This window comes from Pogona vitticeps, chromosome 4, assembly GCF_051106095.1.
Source record: "Pogona vitticeps strain Pit_001003342236 chromosome 4, PviZW2.1, whole genome shotgun sequence".
NCBI lineage: Eukaryota > Metazoa > Chordata > Lepidosauria > Squamata > Agamidae > Pogona > Pogona vitticeps.
Window position 1 is genome coordinate 198,007,822 of NC_135786.1, and position 18,975 is coordinate 198,026,796.

The 18,975-nt window shown below is 40.2% G+C and overlaps 1 long non-coding RNA gene across 1 annotated transcript; it reads right to left on the bottom strand.

Moving 5' to 3' along the window:
• Positions 1–12,833: 12,833 nt before the first annotated feature.
• On the bottom strand, positions 12,834–18,973 carry LOC110088952 (uncharacterized). The gene is made up of 3 exons (XR_002302175.3): positions 18,837–18,973; positions 16,036–16,133; positions 12,834–13,110 (listed from the first exon to the last, which is right to left on the bottom strand). It is a non-coding gene; the product is annotated as an uncharacterized LOC110088952 (long non-coding RNA).
• Between the last annotated feature and the right edge of the window lie 2 nt (positions 18,974–18,975).

Here is an 18,975-nt window from a genome sequence, read left to right on the forward strand (position 1 = left end):
GTTTCACTTCATATTCAGATCAATATAAAAGATAAAATGAAAGTGGTTCATTGATGTTAAGAGAGCTTGTAGGTGCTGAAAATACATTTGGCTGTAATAAAGAATTTGTATGACACTGCAAGGGAGACCTGCTGTGCATATATTTGCCATTCCCACAGCAAGATAATGATGAATTCAATCACAGTCTTCTCTCTGCTATTGCATGGAAACTTCCTAATTTAATTAATTTTATAGGAAGCCAGTGCAGCAATTTAGATTATCGCTGGAAAAATTTGAGTGTATGAAGCTTTAAAGACCATGGCCTCAGAAGTCACCAGGCATTTTCCGTAGTTGTAAATAATAATGTTTCAAAAGTCCCATTTACACATAGATTCTGTAGAAGTTTACATAAAACTAGGTCTTGCCATGTTCTATTAAAAGTCTTCCCAAATCACCCATTTTGGTTATTTATTGAAAACTCAAATCAGTTCAGAAACAATGACAAAATACTGGCTGAAATCCAGTTGCTTGACATAGTATATTGCACTAGAGTAGACCTAATTAGTCAATGGGGATTTTGTGAGTCAACTTCTCTGTAAGTTCCATTAATTCAACTAGACCTACTTTAGTTGTAACTTGCTATGCTAAAATAAATTTAAATGAGAGTAGACCTATTTGAATCAATTGAACTGGAGGAGTTGACTCACCAAATCTCCATTGATTCATTAGGTCTACTTTAGTGTAATTTACTATGCCAAAAAAACTGGATTTCAGCCATTAAAAAGAAAGTATTAAAGCATACTTAAGGAGTTATGTAAATATTGTGACATACAGAGAAATATCGATAAGTGACCTCTCAAAAGAAGGCTTAAGTCCATATGTTCCTATACAGTTCATTTCCTAGTGGTTAAAAAAAGAGTGGTTTCTCTTTTGACTACATAGTAACATTATTAACAGTATACTATACTAATTTTGTTTTATTGTGGCACTGAAGTCTTGGTCTGTAAATAATCCATGTCGGTACTATGTAAGTAGCTGATGAATTGTCTTTACTAGGTTTGCTGTGCATGAAAGAAACCACATCATTTGGTAATAAAAACTACTAGCAGGCTTTAACAAAGCCAAGACCATGACAAAAAGCAGCATGTTATGGATCTATTACTTCTATTCTTGGGACAGATTTTATTATTTTTGGACCTATTACAGCCCCTGTGTTAAATATTGTGGATGATAAGAGGAAACAGATTCTTGGCAAATGTGGAAAACCAATTACAGTATATTACCCTACTCAGGCTACAGTTAGGGAGGGTTTGAGCCAAAGGTTTATTCCCTGCGTGCTCTAACAGCTGAAAAGTGTTTCTACTGTAGGATTGGCTCCAGTTAAAAGAGTGTTACGATGAAATCTTACTGCACACAATTCTTGCTGAAGTGATGAAACTGGCCCACATAGATGTAGTTCTGTCAAGGGATATTTTATTAAACAAAATACAATTCCTTGTAGATAATATTGCTCACTTTTAAAAGTAGTTATTGCATGCATCCTTCCAAAATGAAAAATTGTGAACAATAATAAAACATTTCTAAAGCATTTTATAATTTTAAAATAGGTTACTGATTGACCTGGTAAACCCTGTGAATTTGGACAGCCAACATTTTTAACATTAAAAATTCAAAATTCCACACTTGTTTTTCATTTTATCCACAACTACATAAAGCAAGGTTGTGTCAAAATGTTCCAGTTTTTCTGAAATATGTTGTAAGGCTCTAGTGACAGAGAAGAATATGGTTATGAGTATGTATTTTCACAGTTCCATTGCTGTGTTACAGCCTCAGCCCAAATCCCACTAAGTTTGGGTATGTAATACTATATTGTCTTAATAGCTACTGTATGTTGGGGATGTTGTCTTAATAGCTGCAGCTGCCAATTCAGTCCTTGCCCTCCACTGGCAAATGTATTCTTTTGAAAGATAAGGTGAATCAACAGCAAAGAAAGTTGATCAGAGGCAGGAGAAGCCTTTTATAATTGTAGGCCTAAACTTTTACTGAGTCAGAATGACCAAAAGTTATTTCTGACAGGTGCATGAAATGTCTAGTTTTCTAAATCTCATATTCAGTCAGTGTTCAGAAGGATGCAGGACCATAAAGTGTCTCCTAACACTACCAAGTGCTACCTACACATGTACAGTACCTCAGTTTATTCAGCTCAATTCTGAATTGTGCAGAGAGACATTGCATTTACTGTGTAGGACTGTACACCAAATGTTTTTGCACGTCAATTATATATCACACTTGGTGGAATCACCATCATGCTTTTCCTCTGAAATAAAGGATTAGTACTTTAGCTTAGAATTAATACTTGGTAACCATAATACTTGGTAGCCTTGGCAGAGGGGAGTATTGATGAAGCTATTCAGTAGAACATATTTCCAAAGTAAGATACATCCAGTTTTTGCAAAATGTAGAGTCAGGGCTATGGCTCCTGGTACCTTGTTCAGCATCTGCAGATGGGCCAATAACAATTGTCTAGAATTGCTTTAAAATTAAATATTGGTATCAGAATGCCTTATGGTTTTATCTCCAAAGCTTAGGCCCTGTGTGGACCCAAAAGGATTCTTGAGAAGTAAAGGTTGTGGGAAAGTGAAAGTCAGCTGTTCACTTCAAAGCATACTAGACTGAAAATAAAAAGAAAGCTCCAGCACTTCAAACTCATAAAGATAAAGGCTTTGCCCTGCATCGGGTTGCATGAGGGCAATCTGGTACAGAGCAAAAGCAGGCAGGTTGATCCAACAGAACAAACAACTGGGATGGATAGGATAAGGGAGCAGTGGGATCATCTGATTCGGGAGTGGGAGAGTGTAGATGACCTGTATAAGGGAGAAGCAGCAGAGAGCAGTTTAAAAAGGTCAGGAGGCGTTTGGGGTGACATTTGGGCAGATGAAAATGTGGAGGGGTCTATGTGGATGAATCAAAAAGAGAATCCTGGAAAATGCAAATGAATTTGCAATGTTGGGAGTACAAGACAAGAGTCCCTGAATGCTGGGTTTGCATGGTGAAGAGTGCTTTGTTGGGGACATGTGTGCTTGTGTCCTGAAACAAAATTGGGAATTTTAAAAAATGATTTTGCATTTTGAGGCCTTGCTCCCACTTCAGCCTTTTACTGAGTCTGGATGAAGTCACCAGTTTGCCTTCCTTTGAAATGAGTATCCAGTCTGCAGCAGAAAATGAGGGGTACAAAGAAGTGGTTTTATATTGGATTCTTGCTTTCCACCTTCCCCATATAGTCAGCTTCTGGAGCAATTTGCTTGTCCTTCAGCTCCACCAGTTTGTCCAGTAGTGAAATATATTTTCCATCAGCATGGCAGCCAATTTAGAAATGGCTACAAATGATTTTAAAAAAATTGTGATGGTATCCCAAACTCATTCCAAATATTCTGACTGGTCAAAAAAGTTTTGGGGTTACTTGTAACAAATAGTACCTTACTCTCTGGCTTTGGCAGCCTGTCAAGCACATGAAATCTGAAATGGGATAATTGTTCTTGTAAGTATCTTCTTTAGCATGCAGCCTTTGTCACTTAGTGGCAGCTTTGTCATTAAATGGCTAAATAAGTAAGGGGGCAGTGATGTGATGTCCTAAGATGCATGCAACATTTTATCTGTAGTGATGTTCTATTTTGTTGTTTAGTCATTAAGTCATGTCCAACTCTCCATGACCCCATGGACCAGAACACACCAGGCCCTCCTGTCTTCCACTGCCTCCCAGAGTTGGGTCAAATTCATGTTGGTAGCTTCAGTGACACTGTCCAACCATCATGTCCTCTGTCGTCCCCTTCTCCTCTTGCCTTCACACTTTCCCAACATCAGGTCTTTTCCAGGGAGTCTTGTCTTCTCATGAGATGGCCAAAGTATTGGAGCCTCAGCTTCAGGATCTGTCCTTCCAGTGAGCACTCAGGGTTGATTTCCTTTAGAATGGATAGGTTTGTTTTCTTTGCAGTCCAGGGGACTCTCGAGAGTCTCTTCCAGCACCACAATTCAATAGCATCAATTCTTCGGTGGTCAGCCTTCTTTATGGTCCAGCTCTCACTTCCATACATCATGACTGGAAAAACTATAGCTTTGACTATGTGGACCTTTGTCGGCAAGGTGATGTCTCTGCTTTTTAAGATGCTGTTGTCATCGCTTTCCTCCCAAGAAGCTGGCATCTTTTAATTTTGTGGCTGCTGTCCCCATCTGCAGTGATCATGGAGCCCAAGAAAGTAAAATCTGTCATTGCCTTCATATCTTCCCCTACTATTTGCCAGGAGGTGATGGGACCAGTGGCCATGATTTTAGTTTTTTTGATGTTGAGCTTAGACCATTTTTGTGCTCTCCTCTTTCACCCTCATTAAGAGGTTCTTTAATTCTTCCTTACTTTCTGCCATTAGAGTTGTATTGTCTGCACACCTGAGATTGTTGATACAGTGGGGTTTCAACTTACAAACTTAATGCGTATTGGAAGGCAGTTTGTAAGTCGAAAAGTTTGTAGGTCGAATCTGCATTTCCCATAGGAATGCATTGAAAACCATTTAATCCGCATCTGCTGTTTTCCGTCTAATGGGAAACTAATGGGAAACTAATGGGAAGCTGCTGTTCCACATTTCCACTAGAGGGGGATATTTTCTTTTTTTTCTTAGGTCAAGAACAAGTTCAGGAAAGGAGGGGGGAGGCAGGGAACAGTTTTAAAAGCACTTTTGAAATATATTTTTTTCAACGAAGCCAATTTTAAAGCATGTTTAACACAGAGACTGGAGTCTGGACCAGTCACACCTTAAGTCTAGTCTTTGCACGCCAGAATGCCTGACCCACACAATTCTTCTGCAAAAACACAGACAGGCAGGATTCTGGAACTCACACGTTAGCCCAGTCTTTGCAAGACAATGATGTATTCTGCATATAAGTTAAATAAGCTGGGGGACAATATACAGCCTTGTATTCCGTTCCCAATTTTGAACCAATCAGTTGTTCCATATTCAGTTCTAACTGTTGCTTCCTATCCCATGTATAGGTTTCTCAGAAGATAGATGAGGTGGTCAGGCAGTCCCATTTCTTTAAGGACTTGCCATAGTTTGCTGTGGTCCACACAGTCAAAGGCTTTTGCATAGTCAATGAAGTTGAAGTAGATATTTCTCTGGAACTCTCTGGCTTTCTTCAGCACATCTTAGCAATGTGGTCTCTAGTTCCTCTGTCCCTTTGAAATCCAGCTTGTACTTCTGGGAGTTCTTGGTCCACATACTGCTGAAGCCTACCTTGTAGGATTTTGAGCATAACTTTGCTAGCGCGTGAAATAAGTGCAATTATATGGTAGTTGGAGCATCCTTTGGCACTGCCCTTCTTTGGGATTGTGATGTAGACTGATCTTTTCCAATCCTCTGGCCACTGCTGAGTTTTCCAAATATGCTGGCATATTGAATGCAGCACCTTAACAGCGTCATCTTTTAAGATTTTAAATAGTTCAACTGGAATGCCATCACCTCCAGTGGCCTTGTTGTTAGCCATGCTTTCAAAGGCCCACTTGACTTAACTCTCCAGGATGTCTAGCTCAAGGTCAGCAACCACACTATTTGGGTTGTCCGGGACATCCAGATCTTTCTGGTTTATTACCTCCGTGTATTCTTGCCACCTCTTCTTGATATTTTCTACTTCTGTAAGGTCCCTACCATTTTTGTCCTTTATCATGTCCATCTTTGCACATATCTCCAATTTTCTTTAATAGATCTCTGGTTTTTCGCTTTCTATTTCCCTCTGTTTCTTTCCACTGTTTAAGAAGGCCCTCTTGTCTCTCCTTACTATTCTTTGGAAGTCAGCATTCAATTTTTTGTAACATTCCCTATATCCCTTCCCTTTTATTTCCCTTCTCCTCTCTGCTATTTTTAAGGCCTTATTGTACAGCCACTTTGCTTTCTTGTATTCACTTTTCTTTGGGATAGGTTTTGTTGTTGCCTCCTGTACAATGTTACGAGCCTCCATCCATGGTTATTCAGGCACTCTCTCCACCAAATCTAGTTCCTTAAATCTGTTCTTCACTTCCACTCTGTATTCATAAGGGACTTGGTTTAGATTATACCTGACTAGCCCCGTGGTTTTTCCTACTTTCTTCAGTTTAAGCTTGAGTTTAACTATAGGAAGCTGATGATCAGAGCCACAATCAGCTCCAGGTCTTGTTTTTTCTGACTGTATTCTCCATTTTTGGCTTATGCAGAGAACATAATCAATCTGATGTCAGTATTTCCCGTCTGGTGATTTCCATGTGTAGAGTCGCCTCTTGTGTTTTGAACTCCAAGGCCAAACTTACCTGTTGTTCCTTTTATCTCTTGACTCCCTATTTTGGGATTCCAATCCCCTAGAATGAGAAGAACATCTTTCTTTGGTGTCAGTTCTAGAAGGTGTTGTAAATCTTCATAGAGTTGGTCCATTTCAGCCTCTCCAGCATTGGTGGTTGGTGCATAAACTTGGATGACTGTGATGTAGAAAGGTCTATCTTGGATTTGTATTTAAATCATTCCATCATTTTTGAGATTATATCCCAGTTCAGCTTTTCCCACTCTTTTGTTGACTATGAGGGGTTCTCCAATTCTTGTACAGGTTTCTTTCCCACAATAGTAAATGTGATAATCGTCTGAATTGAATTCACCCATTCCCGTCCATTTTAGTTCACTGATGCCCAGGATGTCAATGTTTATTCTTGCCATCTCCTGTTTTTCCACATCCAGCTTACCAAGGTTCATACATCTTACATTCCAGGTTCCTATGCAATATTTTTCTTTGCAGCATCAGACTTTTCTTTCACTTCCAGGTGCGTCCGCAGCTGAGCATCCTTTCAGCTTTGGTCAAACCACTTCATTAGCTGTGGAGCTACTTGTCCTTGTCCTCTGCTCTTCCTCAGTAGCATGTTGGACACCTTCTGACCTGAGGGGCTCATCTTCCAGTGTCATATATTTTAGCCTTTTGTTTCTGTCCATGGAGTTTTCTTGGCAAAGATACTGGAGTGGCTTGCCAGCTCCTGCTCCAGGTAGATTGCATTTAGTCAGAACTCTCCACTATGACTTGTCTGTCTTGGCTGTCCCCTGTTAAGCATAGCCCAAAGCTTCCCTGAGTTACTCGAGCCCCTTCACCACGACAAGGCAGCAATCCGTGAAGGAGGTGATGTTCTGTAGGAAGACTATATTACTTATAAAGTTGCTTTCCACATTTTAAATCTTAGTAGGTCCAGTAATTGTGCATTTTTTTGCTTTTATCTTCCACTCCTTGTAGATTATCACAGATGCCGCTTTATATTCCCATCGTAAATATTTCAGATCAAATGTAAGCCAGTGCATGAGAACATTTTATCTCTTCCATGTACAGTATTAATATAAAAGGGAACTAAAATAAGAGTTAAATAATATGTTTAACACAATCTCGAATTAGCAGTATTAACCAGATTATTAATTTCCAATAATATGCACAGCATCACGAAACACATGTACTGTATTGATATAAAAAACCCCATGTCATTTCAACCGACAATAAAGTGTCCCAGAAGTTCACATTCACTGCTACCGCCTGAGAGGGTGAGGAGATCTTTTTTATCATACTTGGCATATGAGTAGTTGGGAAAGTGTAGCTTTCCAGATGATCATGAATTCCGGCATTTGCCTCGGCAGTTTACCTGAAGGTGTGGAATGATGGGAGCTGCAGTCCAGCAACTTGTTCCCATCGTTACTCTAGGAAATGGTGCTGCCAAAGGAAATAATTGCCAGTGTGAATTCAGAATGAAATGAAAAGATAATGTGTTTGCAAAAATCAAAACCCTGTATTGATTTGTTTGAAGCTTCAATAATTTACGCAAATACATTTTGTTTTTCTCCGTAAAGAGGGAAGCAAGCGATCCCTTTCACAAAATCATGGGAAAATCAACGGAAGGAAGAGTTGCGAGGCAGGACTCTTTGTAAAGTAACGAACTGGCTATCCTAAACCCATTTACCACGGCTCTCAGTGATCTACTGAGCTCAGCGTAATAGACTTCTGAACAAATAAGCGCAGGGCCGCAACTCGCTCGAGCTCTGCCGAAATGGTTAACAATCGTGTGAAAGGTGCTAAAGCGGCGATCTTTTGTAGGGAGCTTTGTGTTTCCTGTGGGAAATGCTGAAGGCCAACGTGATGGTTCTCTCATTTCCTGTGGGTGGACGGCTGAGAGAACCGCCAGCTGCCTCCTTTGAGACATGAGGGGACTCTCGGCGTCCCGTGGCTGAAAGGCTGATAGGATGAGGAGGGCGGGGGTGGGCCCTCTGTTTCCTGGACGGGTCTCGGGTGAGGTTTCCTGTATGGGTCACCAAAGGGGGCGGCTATACACGGCGGCTGCTTTTGTGTGCTTCCTTCTGAGTTAAGGAGAGGCTAGTGGACGTGGCTCTTTTCCTGCTTCCTGTGTGGGATGTGGGGGCATTGAGAGGCTTGCACTGCTTTGAGCGCATCTCTTTCTCTGTGTGTGCTTATGCCTATATACATAAGCCTCTCTCTATTTAATTACTGGGGTGCTTGTGCTGATGAGGGAGTGTCAGACAACAGATACACACAAGGGTCCCTTTCGCAAATTGAAATGGAGGCAGAACGACGGCTGCTCTGCGTGAACTGCTAAAGGAAGGAACTGATGTGAAAAACAAGGCTACTTTGCCCTTCCTCCCCCTTCTGCATTCGGTGCCGAGAGTCTCTCGTGTAAGGGCTGCCCTGCAGTTCGGCTCATTGTCCTCTTTAAACACCCGTCGCTTCCACCCCCCCTTTGGAGTACTTTTGAGCCGCGGTTGCCCTTCCTCTTTAGAAATCAGCATGAGTTCCTCTTCGCGAATTTACGGGATTAGCCCGGAGCCACCTGGTGCTGGAGCGCTTCCCTCCCCCTTCGCTGTTCCCCGCCTTCTTCTCGAAGTCCACGCCCCCTCCCTCGGGAGCAGGGAACCTGCCCGCACCGCGCCAACCCTGCACAGAGAGTTAGTATGTAAGGGTAAGGGGGGGGGAAGGGTGTGTCTCCTCCTATTGGCTCAGGGTCTCAACCAATGGACGCGGCGGGGGAAAATGCCGTCAGGGGAAAGGAAAACCCTGAGACTGACGTAAGAAACGGAGTGGAACTAGGGGCGGGGGAAATGGAATCCCGGGAGGAGAGGAGGGGGAGGGGTCGGCCATAGGTGTGCGCCAGAAGAGCGGAAGCGCGGTGGGGCGGGTCGGGGTGCCCGTCGGCCTCTGGCGAACCGACCCCTGGGAGGGGCTTGTAGAATTTAGGAGTAAGCAAATGCCAGAAAGAGAACGACAAGCGCGCGGGTCAGGGGACGGCGGGCACGGCTACTTTTTATGGGAAGCACACAGCACGTGGGAAGCTAGCCGTGGGCTGGTGAGGAGCACCTTGGACAGCGGAAGTTAGGAGGTGGCGGTTTGTGGGCGGGGCAAAGAACGAGGACGACGGAAGACCCCCTGCGTGGGCACTCGGGCGGAGGAAGAGGCTGGAGGCATCGTCGCTGGACGACCGACCACAACGAAGGCAAAGAAGGGACGGCGGCCTTCTTCCACAGCTAGGGCTAATGGAGCCAGGCGGGAGGGCGCTTTTTTCCAGGCGTAATGGAGAAAAGTGTCACTTATTTTTCCATTTCTGCCTATTTTCTGCGGGTTAAAAACCGCGCTTTCTTAAAACATAACATTTTATGATCTGTCATCAAAATAGCTTGCTTAATGTTTCTCGAAACCTCCCAAAGAGAACCAGTTTTTCAAGCAAGAAATTTTAACCAGTTCAAAATAATTCGCTATGTTCCTCCTGTGCGGTTGACCTCCTCACATATGTTGTAACGAAAGGTCTGCTATATCCTCTTTTTAAGTTGTTTTTGGCTCAGCTTTTTATTTGTGCTGAAAGTGTGCAAGCAAGCTTCACAAATTTTCCATACAGGATTATCTCAGGCAGCTGTAAAGTTATTTTGCAAAGAAGATTTTGCAATATTTTTGAATGATTCACTTAGGATATTTCAACTTGTTCAAACTTCTAATTTCAGGAAGTCTGTCTGTCACAGTTCTACTTCTAGCTGTGTCCTTACTTATGTTTACATTGCCTGAGACATGCTGTTCAAATATATAACTAGCTAGCTGGATATGCCTGAATAATGATGTTGCCAAACATTTAGCACAAAGTTCTTGTTTGGAAGAAATAGTAACTTGGAGTGTTCAAAAAACCCAGACACCCCAAAGGCAATGCTGATTCATATGTGCTGTTTCCCAAATGTGAGGAAATTAGTTGCTGTGATCATTGGCCAGCACAGAATCCTGGTCTATGTGCTGTGCCATGAGATAAAATTTGGAAAGGTTTTTCTAATCATAAATATTTTAGTTTTGCAGCAGTAAAGCAAAATCAGAATTGCAAAGTGTTCACAACTTTTTTGTAGTGCATACTAAAAGGTAAACAACACAGATTTTAATTCAATTAAATATATTTGTCTTGTTTTCATACTTCCATGATATGGAGGCAGATATGTGTGTATATATCAAGTTCTTTTTTATACCAAAAATCACAGGCCATTTGTAAGATTACTGTTTTAGGCACCTCTGAGTGTAGTGTATTCATAGGGCGGGACAATGCACGTGGGGGTGGTTTGCTGTGGCACTTGTTTTTACTCATCTCTATTTGAAAAAGATATAGGTCTGAACGTAACTGTTACCTCTACCCAATAAAGTATAAATATACTTGTATACCTCCCACAGACTACCTGAAGTTTTTGCTATCCAGAGAGAACCAATTAATAACACAGTCGGTGGCTAAGTTTTTATTCAGAGTTCTAAGAATTTGCAAAATGTTATATTAAGACAACTACATGACTCATATTTTATACTGCTGATATGTTTTTAACAACCTACTTATTCTGTATATCTTATATAATGTGCTTATTTTTGTATTTTTGGGTCTATGACTGTATAGTAATAATAAATAAATAAAATATCTGAAAAAGCCCAAAAAGCGTTGCAGTAAGTCAAAATGGACTTGACCTTGATGGCACATGATTTATTACTCCTAATGAGACTGTGACTAAAATTTGAAATGTTTTTCTGGAAGTGCATTTTGATAGTTTACATTTAGTAATATGGGTCCCCAGGAAATGCCCTCTACTAGACAGACCACTGTTCCTTTTGTGACCCTTGCCCCTCCTTTTCATGCTTACGCACATAACAATGTCTTTCTTTCTCACTTTCCACATTTTTCTTCCTTCTTGCAAGCCATCAAGAAAACAGAATAATTGACCTTTTTACTGAATTCCTCTTCAGGCAGTTCTCCAACAGAGTCCATATTCTATTCACATAGATAAGGAGTACTGAAAAAACTATGTTCTTAGTTTCCTAGCAGAATATTGATTCTTTAAAAAATCGTATTCTATTGAAAATGAGGGGGCAAAATTAAAATAATGGGTATATCTTTTAATTATAACAGATATTTAATGGTACTATGCTTTATAAAAAAGTTATCAAATCTAGTTCTTCAGAAGTCTCTATTTCTGAGTTCTTCTGAAGAAGACTCAGGAGATCCAAGCTGAAATTCTTGCTCAGCAGTGGTCACTCATGGGGAAAGGGCACTAGTAAAACCTTAAGCATCTCACTTACCTTCAAAAACCTACTAGGACCACTGTAAATCAGATGTGACTTGGTGGCACATAACACATGTGTACACTGACCATGAAGGTATGTGAATATGCAGGTATATGGGATATTAGATGATCCTTGAGGTGCCATCGAACTAAAAATTCTGTATAGTTAAAGTTTTGAACAGAATTGAAAGTGTTGGGAGCACAATTGCCACAAGTCAAAAAGAGCATGGCATTAACATTATGGCTGAATCTTAGTCATGTCTCCACCAAGAAAATCAAAGCCAGAATCTGCTTTTTAAAATGTAATTTGCATTTTAGCTCTCACCACTGAAGATGGCATACTAAGATTTATTTATTTATATTTATTTATTTATTTATTTATTTATTTATTTATTTATTTATTTATTTATTTATTCTATTTATACCCCGCCTATCTGGTCAATACGACCACTCTAGGTGGCAATTTCACTTATCTTCTAATATTTTCATACAAAAATATGCCTAGTAAGAGAATATAAAAAGAGCCCTATGATCCAGTTTATGGATTGTGCACTGATAAACATAAAGTGGGAGGTGCAGATTTGACATTCAATGCCAGATAGTGTATTTGGTCAGCATTTACCAATCTTGTTTTAGGTTTTGGCAAGTTAATGCCTTCTACTGATCTTCAGTATCACCTTAAATTATTTATTTAATTTTAAATGAAAGCTTTAGATTCTGTCAGATCTCATAACTTCTGACTTTGGGTTGAGCCTCTTAACACTTCAGTCCCATTTGGACCTTCCTGAAAGTAAGACTCAATGAACACAGGTAGAACTGCTTCTGAATAAACAGTCATGCCGAATGTGAGATTTGCTTATATATAATTAAAGGAATAAGGAAAAAAAAGTACAGTATCTTCAATTTTGCTGATTGGGAAGATGAACAATATCTATGCCCATCATACATTAATAACACTTCTGCATGGAAAATGTGCTCTGCCCCTTCTCATTTTTTTTCTAGTTGTACATTCTGAGACTTAGAAGTGTTCCATCCAGTGTGGACCCTTGCTAATGGACTATGAGATGTGGTCTTTGTGTCCATGTAACCTTATTCTATACAGTATAAAAGTGTGTGTTCGTGCATGCCTGAGTGTATACACATACATAACTTTATCCTAATATTTACAAGAATAAATATTACCCCCTTCATTTGTAAAATGTTTTCGTGCAATTTAAAAAATCTTTAAAGCTGTAATATTTTAGGTTTTTTATTGGTTGCATACCACACCTATTTGCTATATTCTCTGAAGAGTTGATTTGACAGTACTGCAAAATTTATTTGCTTTATATTTGACTAAGTAAAGCCTGTTTTTGCTCAAGTAGCTTTTGTATTCTGTTGTCTTCTCAGGCACATATAGTACATCACTGACATCCCATGTAATACCTGAAAACCATGACAATACATAGATGCCGTCTTGAGTTTCTTGTCACTTAATGAGCAGATTCATTTTGAGTTCAGCCTCTATGATCTGAAAAAGGAGTATTTTCATAAAGAGTCAGATGCTTTTGAACACAACAGAACCCAGTTAATTTCAATCTAAAGACTTCAATCTTGTTTTTCCCCTTCCAAACCCACATTGCAGTTTTCTGGGGTGAAAATATGTACACAATGGCTATAGACAGACATATTAAATTGATGCAGTATTTTACACCTTGCCAGGGGCCCAGCTGATCCACTAGTATGACACATATGCTTGCTGCAATTTATGGTCCATGAACTGCATCAGTCTGTCAAGTCAAATACTATAACATTTTGTTTTTGCTAGCCCCCCTTCTACAAATGTGTACTACATATTTTAATTTTAATGAGGACTTGGCTATTAATGAATTTCTGAATGTCTTTGGAAGAAGTCTTGTTCTTCATACAGGAGTGAGTCTTCTGAACTTTCTAGGGCTACCCACTGTTTGCTGTAAGATCAGGAGATCTTGGAATACATGGATCAATCTTAAGAGTAGGGTCAGGGGATTTGCATTGACAGCACAGACCACTAAACCCTGGGAAAAACTTTGAGAACAAACATTTGAAAATGGTGCCTCTGAAGCGAATTAGAGGAAGTAAAGGAAAGAGGAATGGAATGCAGCAGAGGAGGCTGAGCTGGGACATGTACCTGGAAGGCAGTCCCTGGTTGCAGCATGGAAGTATATTGCTACTGAATGGGGAACACCCATGCTTATTAAAACTATACCTAACTTTTATTTCAGATTAAATAACCTGAAAACCCTGTTTGTGCTGCTACACAATACATCTGTATTAAGTCTGAGTATGCAGTCACAGTGATGCAGCTGGTCCTGTGTTATACAATTTTAGGCTCAATTATATCCATTGACTTAAGGACACTTAACTGTGTTGGAGGATGGCCAAACCTGAAAAATAATTGTACAGTATATCTTTATTCTTCAGAAGAAATAACCTTCAGCACTAGCTTATTATAAATGCAGTTCAGTCTAAACTGTGGTCTACCCTAATCTACAAAGGTACCTGAAAATGTAAAATTTACAGTTCTTACAAAATAAATGACTAGGGTTTTTTTGTGGGGGTGGGAAAAACGTGTATCTGTGTAAAACATAACTGGCTGGAAAGCACCGTGAGCTACATATCTGGCTGCAGAGCCTGAGGATGGAGGTTTGATTCCCCACTGTAGCTCCAGGGAGGACAGCCAGCCTGTATGGCCTTAGGCAAGCCACACAGTCTCAGGATGCCTCCAAAAGAAGAGAATGGTAAACCACTTCTGAATACTGTACTCTCTATCTAGAAAACCCTGAAAAGGGGCACTGCAAGTCACAATTGACTTGATGGCACACAGTTATTATTAATTAAAACACAGGAAGAGGATATCTAATCTCTGTTGCCTTTCAGTATGTACCCACTTGCCTCCAGATATAAAATAGCAATTTGGAAATAATTATGATCATATCAGTACATGAGATAGCATATGGTAGGACCTAGTTTGGAAATATTTATTATCAATAAATCCACAGTAACTTTCTAAAATGTTAAAATACTTTAGAAGATTAATGACAGAAACATTGGCTAAAACTCTGTTGCCTGACATAGTAGGTCACGACTAGAGTAGGCCCACTGAATCAATGGAATTTACAGAAGAGCTAACTCATCACATTCTCACTGATTCAATGGGCTTATTCTGGTTGTGATGTGTTACTGTGTTTCAGCCATTGATAGCAAGGTTAGCTTTCTTTACCTACCTCAGATACAATACAGTGGTGCCTCACTTTACGATTGTCCCGCATTACGATGAATCCGCTTAACGATGATCTTATTGCGATCACAAAATGATGGTCTAAATGGGGGAATTTCGCTTTGCGATGGGTTCCCTGCTTCGGCAACCGATTCTTCGCAAAATGAGGTTTTCTAACAGCTGATCGGCGGTTTCAAAATGGCCACCGGGTAATTAAAATGGCTCCCCGCTGTGTCTAGAGATGGATTCCTCGCTATACAGGCAGCAAAAATGACCACTATATGGAGGATCTTCGCTGGATGATGAGTTTTTACCCCACTGGAATGCATTGAATGGGTTTCAATGCGTTTCAATGGGGTTTTTTATTTCGCTTTATGATGTTTCCGCCTAATGGCCATTTTCCTGGAACGGATTATCGTCGTTAAGTGAGGCACCATTGTAATTATGTGCTGTCAAGTCAATTCTGACTTATTACAACCCTTTTTTGTGTTTTCTAGATATAGAATATTCCAAAGTGGTTTTCCACCTCCTTGTCAGTATTTATGGCATTTTTATCCTTCCTTTCTGCTGAGGAGCCCAAAGTAGCACATATATTCTGTTCTCTGTTCTGTGGGATGCATGTGAGGGAAAGCATGACTGGCCTATGACGCTGTGCCCTTTTTGCAAGCAGGAGTATTTCAACCTAAAAACTACGGTTCAGGATGATAAACTGTAATTGGAAAACATGGGGGGAATTGAAAACTTTATTTCTTTGGTAGGATACCTTTACCAGTAGCTATCAAAATTATCTGCTCCTCATGTTGTTCATTTGTATGATTGTTCTTTAAATCACACAGCTAACATCCACAGTTTATTTCAGCTAATTGTTGCTTCAAGACTTCTAATGCTTCCATATTAAGAGAAAGCCAAGTGAATGATAACTGCTAATCTGGTTAATGTAGCTGTATGTCTGACAAACTACATGCAGCTGTTTTGCCTTCTATTGTGCTGTTTTGCTAGTCTCTTTGTTAACCTTTTACATACTCTGGAACAAAACTGAAATACTGTTTTGTAAAGCCAGTGAGATAAGCAAGTAGAAAAACAATGAATGCAGGAGTGGGACTTGGAGAAGCTGCAGCATCCTCACGCTATTTGAGATCTTTGAAAAATTCAGGCATAATTTGGGGATTGATAGAACAGACTTTTCTTCTGACTTACCTGAATACTACTATTTCAAATTCTCTTCCATTCATCACAAGCTTTACAGTAACAATTCAGTTAAGAGAATTCATGTGCATTGATTATCTCAACAATACCTGAAACATAAGTTAGTGTAATTTAGTTCCCTTTCAAGCTTAGTGTTCCCATAATTTAATCATTTATCCTGCCTTTTCTAATTGTAGCAGAGTAGAATCAGTTTTCATTTATTGTGTTTGAAAATAGTTGCTTTCTCAATATGTCTGTGTTTATAGAGTACTCTGTACTAACATGACTGAACTGACTATTCCTGTTCTTTAAATGAAGATGTGGAGTACCTTCTTTTCCTGCACACTAAGCATAGAGAATTCAATAAAAGTTTGGTTCTCTTAAAGACTTCAGAGTGAGCTGTCTCACATTCATATTGCAACCTGATGTTTTTTATACTTCTCAGTTATAGTATGTGATTTCTCATGCTGGAATCTGGATATCTACAACCTTTGCATATTAGAACAACTCTTGAGACACAGGAGCTTTAGTATTTGGAATATCCAGTTTGTATTCTGAAACTAGAGGTATCAGAAAAAAGTATCCCATCAACACAGGATGTTAATATAGAAGTTACTTTTCATAGCATTGCAAAGCTGCAAGTTTCTGCAATATTTGATTTGCCATGAAGTAAATCAGCTTGTACTTACAGCATTTTAATCAAACTTAGTTACCCATTATTGCCTGATTTCTTTGACCTCATAAGATTTAAAAACAGGAGGGTATGCATTGACTCCATAGGTTGGCTCCACAGGTTTATTTTTATTCAATTAGGCACTGAGCCATTTGTAAAACTTTATTCCCATGTTTAATTCAATAGTGTTTCTATGAGAAGACCCATTTTCCTCTATTTTTAATGCTTATGAAACTTAGATTCTGCCCTAGCTGTAGAATTCAATTACTTTAAGATATCTATCACTTTTTCAGACTCAGGTTCTTTATAGAATCAGAGAATAACAGCTGGAAGGGGCCTATAAAGCCATCGAGTCCAACCGCCTGCTTGGTGCAGGAATCCAAATCAAAGCAGATCTGACAGACGATTGTCCAATTTGCTCTTGGTTTCTCCATTGGTTTGAAAACTGGCTAAATTTCTATGTTCTGTGAAGCTACCCTAAATTATTAGGATTGATCATTGGTTCAGAACGGGATTGACAATTTGGCTCAGAAATAAGAATCCAGCCAGATTTCTAATGTAGATTGTGAAGCTAAAAATGTCATAGTTTAAAGTTGTTTTAAAACTATCAGCCAGCATTAGAACTTTTAATGTTCTTGATGTATATTAGAAAAGTACCTGGATGTACTCTATATCCACAATCACTTTTGAAAACACTGTTCTAGAAAGATTCTAATCAGTACTGTATAAGTTATGGTAAGCGTAGGACTTGGGGGGCAATATCCTGTTGTAGCTGATTTGAATTCTGCACATGTGTGGTTTGTCCTAATACCTGAAATAGTAACTTTGAATCTCCAAATTCATTAGTTCCAGTAGATTTATTAACCATAATGATATCCACAGTGGCTCTCAAACTGGGGTCCCCAGATGTTCTTGGACTGCAATTCCCAGAAGCCTTCACCGCTTGCTGTGCTGGGCAGGATTTCTGGAAGTTGCAGTCCAAGAACATCTGGGGACCCAAGCCCGAGAACCACTGAGAGTCTATGAATCAAATCAGTACTTGGAACAGCTTACTCAGGCAGTTATTCTCACTCTACCCAGCAAGGGTTCTAGTGCTTTTAATAGCTGCGACACATTTAAAATTTGCACTTGTTAGTAATATCTGCTACTTTATCTAGGTGCAAGATCTGTGAGATCAGAGAAATTCCTAGGAAAAAGTTGCTGAGAAATGCTGGGTATAGCAGCTATTTGAGTTCTCAGGTGATGGTGTTTCGGGGAGGTGAAGCTTGAGGGAAAAGAAGTGCCCAGTGCTCTGACTGAGGCCTATTGTTCACATGGTAGAATTGCACAGTATAAATCTGAATGTTAAACCTGCACCTTTAGAAACTCTGATAGCTCCTTTTCTCTTGTTTTAAACATTCCTACTACCCTATGCCTAAATTTAATAGACATTTGGGGGCTTTGATTAACCTTATTGTGGGGAGGGACTACACATCCTTCCCATTCCCACATCTTGCTCTTTAAAATCTAGACACATTGGGATGATCTTGGCTAGACCCCATTAGTGCTTTCAGCTCACGGATATTATTTTCAGCGAACACTATAGGATTCAGCCAAGACGTTCAAACAAGACCAGCTTGTTGCGCCTGCTGCACGTGGTCCCCTTCCTTTCCCCCAGTGTTTGCGCCGCCAAGGTAGACTTGCATGTTCAGGTTGCCGGCAACCGAGGGAATGCGTGAAGCAGCCGCCGCCGCCGCGGAGCAGCTCCGAACAGGTTTTCAGAAAAAGCGTTGCGAGACGCGTGTGCGTGGGCGCTCGCACGCAGGTAGCGCCTCCCTGGGAGAAGGGGTTCTGCTGAGGCGGGAAGTACTTCGTGAGAGAGGCTTTTGTTTTGTAGGAGGTGGCCGTGTTAGCCCGTGCTACCATATCAGGCAAAAATAAATGAATTTAAAAAAAAGAAAGAAAGAATAAAGGCGCCCAAAACTTTGTGGCACCTTAGAGACTAAGTGCTGTGTTTTGAATGTCAGCTTTCGGGGCCGTCCGCTTCCTCAAGACACAGCTGAGGTCTGAGGAAGTGGACTTGTCCACGGAAGCTCACATCCAAATATAGCAGCTAGTCTTTTAAGGTGCCGCAAAGTTGTTCTTCCTTTTGTCGTCTTACTTATTTTTTCGCCTTTGAGCGGCAGGTGTCCTTTTTTTCCTTCCTCCGAAGTACTTGTTCAAACGTCACGAAGAGGCGCTTGCCCTTCGTTCTCGCCAGGCGCTGGAGAAGTTTCCGAGGCGCCTGAGAAAACCGGGTA